Source organism: Rhododendron vialii, chromosome 2a (assembly GCF_030253575.1).
Source record: "Rhododendron vialii isolate Sample 1 chromosome 2a, ASM3025357v1".
Taxonomy (NCBI): Eukaryota; Viridiplantae; Streptophyta; class Magnoliopsida; order Ericales; family Ericaceae; genus Rhododendron; species Rhododendron vialii.
In genome coordinates, this window is record NC_080558.1 from 22,280,298 (window position 1) to 22,286,717 (window position 6,420).

Below are 6,420 nucleotides of genomic sequence, written 5' to 3' on the forward strand. Positions count from 1 at the left end.
TATAGGAGGAGGACATGAATCCTCTCCGGTCTGGATTGAACGGTCCACTTTCGATGTTTGTGGGTTTTTTTCGGTGGGTTCACTTGAGTGATTCAACCCGTTCACCACAACCTCAAGATAATTACTCTGCATGTTGATGGGAGCCTGGAAGAAAGGATTATTTTTGGAGTGGTGTGAGTTTTGTTGTGGTTGTGAGTTTTGTGGCCAGTCATCCGACCGAATGTTTCCATTAACAGCAGAAATTCATAACCTTGCTTCAGCTGTAGCTAGCCCCATGCAATCTGAGCTCTTGGCTATCTATCTTAATGGCAATTAATTAGATGGTCTATTTTTCATGATTTTAAAGTTGTCTGCTCAATATTGATTGTCTCAATTCCATCTTGCTGATAAGAGGGTGCTCAGCTCTGACGGTCACTTTGAAAATATAGGCTCTGTTAAATATTTTTCAGTAAAATGTTTTACCTATTTTTTGGTGTTTGATTGTGTAAAAAATGAAGAAAATATTTTACATGTATTACATTTTTCATTAATTGGATGAAAATGACTTACTCTTAAATCTTTCGTAAGTTATTTTCCGAAATAAACTAGTTGCCTTCTACTGCAATTCTCATTGCTCGGTTTCCTCAATCGCCAGTCCTGACCCACGTTCAATTTCAATATTCTCATATTTCTCCATCGTTTCAGCGCCCCCCTCCCCCCGTTCTTTCTCTCTACACTATTTTGTCGATTTCTGAAAATATTTTCAAGTGTCAACTAAACACCGGAAAATAAAAGTTTGAAATTTATTTTCTGAAAAAAACATTTTACATGAAAAATATTTTACATTGAAACAAATGGAGTCATAGTTTAAAATTTCAAAGGAGATATCTAATTTGTCTTTTTGTAGGATCTCAAAAGTTCCCTTCAAAGTTGTTCAGATGGCACAGGACTTAACTGTATTGCCCTAGTAGATTTTAATCCAGTTTCAGATATAGGAGATCGGCATATTTTTTCAATCTTCAAGATAGGATACTGATCATCACGAGCTTACTTAGTCATGTCTTGTCTTTTGTAGTATTTATTTTAACTTGTAACTGTTGTTATGATATAATGAAATTCTTGCTTTCGCCCAAAAAAGAAGCTCATGCAGAAAGAAAAGGCTAAATAAGATAACTGCACTATGAAAATGAGAAGGAAAAGAAAGATTATTACTTCTCTCAACTAAAAACCTTGAAAAATAAAAATGTATGCGATGTTCACTGAGTTAAAATGGAAAAAAAAAAAAAAAACCCCTAAAATATTCATCTAACTAAAATGCAATATTCATTCTTGAGGGGCTCAAATAATAAGGTTACATGAAAACCTATACTGGCCCAATATGCCCTATGAGGGAATGGAGTAAGGAGTGACCTTATAAAGAGGGGAATGACTTTGGTGTCCCCGGTCATTTTGGGGACACCGTAACTTTTGGCATAATAAAACCATTATGAGTATAACCAAAACCCATTATGAGCATAACCAAAACCATTATGAGCATAACAGAACCATAGCAAGGCATAACTTGTTTGTTATGCCTTGGTTGGGTTTTGTTGTGCATTGGTTGGTTTTTTGGATATTCCTTGGTTATGCCTTGTTTAGGTTCTGTTATGCTTGTAATGGGTCTTAGTTATGCTCATAATGGTGAAGTTATGCCAAAAATTACGGTGTCCCCAAAATGACTGGGGACACCATAGCATCATCCATCTATAAAGAGTTATGAGTCCCCTCTTCTGGATTCGTCTTATCATAACACACTTTTCTCTTGTGATTTTATGTTGTTCCTCTTGTGGTTCCACGTTATAAAACGTACGAGGCAAACATGAAACCACACATGACGAAATATAATACCACAAGAGGCATACCCGAAACCATAAGAGACATGACATAAAACCACAAGAGACTTAACAGAGACACCATAAGGATAGACACCATAATATTATTCTTTATATAAAATACATGAAACGTCGTGTCCAACAATTTTTCGCAAACTTCTCTGAGATAAATAGTCATTTTTTTGCAATTTCAAAGGGGAGGGGGCCAACCAAAGGTTGGATAAACACCTGATACGAATAGTCGCGGGCAAGCAAGTAGCTAGCTTCCATCGTTCGATGCCCAACGGCACCAATATAGAGATCACTTGACAGAATAAGAGCGGGAGACGGACTTACACTTTTTCTAAGGGTGACAAGAGTCAACCCTATAGTATTGGTGGGACAAAACCCTAAACACCTAAGGGCCTCAAATGCCCAGATCCGTTGAATACAGCTCAAATAAGCCTGTGGGCAAAGCCCAAAAACAAACCAGAGGCCGAAACTGCCTAAATCCAACATTTAAAGCCCATCCCAACCAAAACCAAACCTTAACCTACTAGATCTCATTCCACCGCTACACACTGTCGACCACCAACCCAGGCCACGAATCGCCAACGAAACTGCCACCTAACTGGACCGCACACCCAAACCACCAGACCTAAAGACCATGGCAACGCCGCCATGAGCCTCTCCCATTCTTGGATCCCATATATGACTGTCAAGGACCCGTAAAAAATGACCCTCACAAACGGTTTGAAAACACCGACAATTGAGGCTCCGTTCGCCGCCACACACCACCGCTACAAGGTCACCCAATGAAGCTCTGAGCGAAAGAACTGGCTTGGTCAACGGCCACGCCGAACGCCAGTCTTGAGGCCTCCCTTTGCTGTTAAGCGAAACCGAATATTCTTAGGAGTAATAAATGGTGTGAGGCCTCACGATCCTCACCACCACCAGCCGCCAAGCCATACATCGCCGTTAAGCCTCCTGATTTTAGCTGAGTTTTTTGGTCGATTTATTCGTTTCCCCGTAACTATTTGCCAAAATATACGTTTTTCAAACTATTTTTAAGAATAGTTCAAAACGCACATTCCATGTGCATCACGAATATCGGATGTGCATTATCCACGCTAGCATATGCGAGCTGAGCTAGCTTGATATCCAACGTGTATCATGCATACGTCATATGCGTGATGCATATCCAATATGCGTCATGCATATTGAATGTGAGTGATGCGTTATATATCCATTTCGACAGTCATTGAAGTATCGAAATGGATCGATGATTTCATTCAGAAAAAAGAAAAGAAAATGGAGAGAGTTCTCGTAGAGGTATCAATGTTGATGAATGGGACATGCATTTTTGGCTCCCAAAGAGTGGTGAGAGTTCTCACAGCAAACAGAGTTATTGAACGACCGGTGGAATATAACAGGGGATACGTTGCACCTGCACCCCCTTTACTTGATGATATGGTTATACGAGCACGCATATACAAAAGGCGTTAACCATGTAATTATTATTTTTAAATTGATGTGACAACATGGCCAAGTGGCAGGTGTTAATTACTAATAATAACTATTTTGCATATGCCCGTTATGTATTTTTTGGAACAATTAGTATTATTTTTAATAGGCATTGAAAACAGATAATTGTTGGCAACAATGAGACAAGTAAACTATAGTGTGACCACAATCATAAATTACAAACATACTCGAAAGTTACAAACTACAAATTACGAATTTAAAAACAAAGATTTCAAATTAAAACAAGTACAAGACAACATAGCTCCATACATATGTAAATATCTTACTACTACCGATTACAAATTCGTTCTTGAACTTGACACTTCTGCCCTACTTTCGGAACATTTTCTTCGATTATGTCCTTCTTGTCCACACAATGTGCATGACTGTCTTTGTGATGGTTGGTGCTCAATCCAATCCATCTCGTTCCTAAACCGTGTGATTTGGGGTCGCCCTCGCCCCCAGATACGTTCTCGGTCTGGAATGATGGTTGGCCCAATGATTTTAGGCCAATATGCCTTGTCACGCGGGGGCCTAAATGGTTGAGAGGCATACATTTGTATAATTGATTTGAGTGACCAAACATCGCTGAAGTATTCAAAAGGGGAAGTTTTCATGAACATGCACGTCGCAATTAAGCACATGCGAGCACGACATCTTCCATTGTTGAAACTTGTTGCAATTGCACGTACGATTGGTCATGTCAACTGAATGCCTGTGATTTCCTTTCTATGGGCTCGTTCGATTCATTGGAGTCTGCACCTCATAAGTTTGTGCCGCGCGGTCAAATTCAATGACCTGGTGTCTTGATGCCTTATTCCTCCAGTGTTTGTACTTTTTTATGGCAAACGTGCTCCAGTTTCCCCCGTCTCAATTTTTTTTCGTGCTTCTACGACTCTGTCATTGAAATAGTTAACGCTTTTGTAGAATGTCATCATAACCGTTCCCATTATTGGCAAGTGCCTAGCTTCTTTTAGGGCCCCATTCAAGCTCTCTGAGATGTTTGTTGTTTCCTATCCGTAACGCTTACCTCCATCATGCGCGAATGGCCATTTCTTTAAAACCAAATCCTCCGTTAGTTCCTTGTAGACCTTTTCTTCATCGCCAAACTTTTTAGTCTTTTCAAGCTGAGCTTTAAACTTTCGTTTTTGGATTTCCATGGCTGTAACTTTTACTTGGTTACCCACAATTTTGTTGAACCTCCTCATATAGTTTGCCCCAATGTGACGGGCACAATAACGATGATAAGCATGGGGGGGTCTCCAAAGCGGATCTCCTTTGATGTACGACAATAGACTAGTATACCTGTCTGAAATTAGACACAATTCTGTTCGATTTGTGACAAAATGTCTGAGGCATGACAAGAACCACCCCTAATTATCAGCATCCTCCTTCTCCACAATGGCTAATGCAATAGGGAGTATTTGATTTTCTGCGTCCTGACTCATAGCAACCAAGATTACATCCTTGTACTTTCCTGTTAGAAAGGTACCATCAATGCTTATCATAGGCTTGGAATGTTTGAACCCTTCGATGGCTGGCCCAAATGCCCAGAAAAGACGATCGAACATGCGGCATCCTGATATGTTTGTATCTTTCGACAGCAGGATGTACTCTGTACCTGGATTTTTAACTTTCACCACGGCCAAGAAACTTTCGACTTCTGCGTACGACTCATCCCAGTTCCCAAAAATTCTTGCTATAGCAATTTGCTTCGCAGCCCAAGTCTTCGCATACGATGGTTGGAATCCCTTTGGCCTATCTAAAATCATTGGTTGAAGGACCTTCACCTTCGTACTTGCGTCTTTTTTCACGATAGGGGCGATAATTTCAAAAATGAATCGTGCGTCAAGATTATGATGATCTTGGGTTACACTCTCTGCAACGCAAGTGTGTGGTCCTGCGTATCGATTGATTATCCACTCATCGGCATCCTTACACTTTCTTGCTCTTAGTTGCCACTGACATGGGATCGGGTTCTTGCATTTGTACACCAACATAGTCGGTGACGATGCTGATGTCTTCACCACATTATTCTGTTGCATGCTATACTTCTTCACCGTATTTTGAACCTCCTCCTTTGAAAAGAAAACCTGCCAATAAAGTTTTATTGAGCTCATATTGTTTCACATTCTACTAAAAAAATGACTTCATTTAAATTACGAGTAATAATAAATACATGTCCCTTAAATAGCTGACAATGTCCATCCCACCTGACGTGACTCTTAGTAGGCATTTGCGGACTAGGGTCCATGATGTTCGTCCATGTGTCATCGGTGAACATGGAACTTGGCAGCTCAAACTCAGGAATCTCGTGTTCTTCGTGGTCCTCAGCCTCTAAACCCTCATCAACATCCTCCTCGGAGCTTTGTGAGACCTCATCGTCATCTCCAAGATTATTGTCAAATGCGCTGTCGTGTTCCACGTAGTCGTTGTGTTGCTTCAAGATGGTGGAATCGTCATGCATGTCATATGCAAAGCATGTGTCGTCGTCTAAATATTGTTGTTTAGAATGATCTCTTTCATGCGGCCTATGAGACCTCTGAGTAGAACGATGGATAAGGAGACTATTGCATTGTGATCCCTCGACTTCTTGTCTGAAATTATTATCGTCAAGAACTTCCGCGTATAGAGTGGGGGTGTAACCGGATATGCCGTCAGCAACATCAAATATTATATTGACGCCAATATCGTCAACGACTTCAACCCCAACGTATGTATACATTGTGTGGGGGAAGCTAAGAGTTGGATAGGCATATGTTATTTTCATCACCGTACTCCGCAATCTTCCTGCATTAGTAATAAATTGCCTCAAATTTGTGAGAGTTATCCCACGCGGTATTGATAATAATAGAACAGTACCCTCCGCGTACGACGGACCGTTTGGTTGCTGGACTACCTGACCACCGACATGTACACATATTATACGTTCATTACAAGAACTGGTCATCTTTTTGTGAGTGTATAAACCGATAATGGAAATAAATATCGGATTCTGATTACTGGAGGAGAGGACCCCTTATTATACAACAACTGCATAATGCACATACCATGTGCATGATGCATA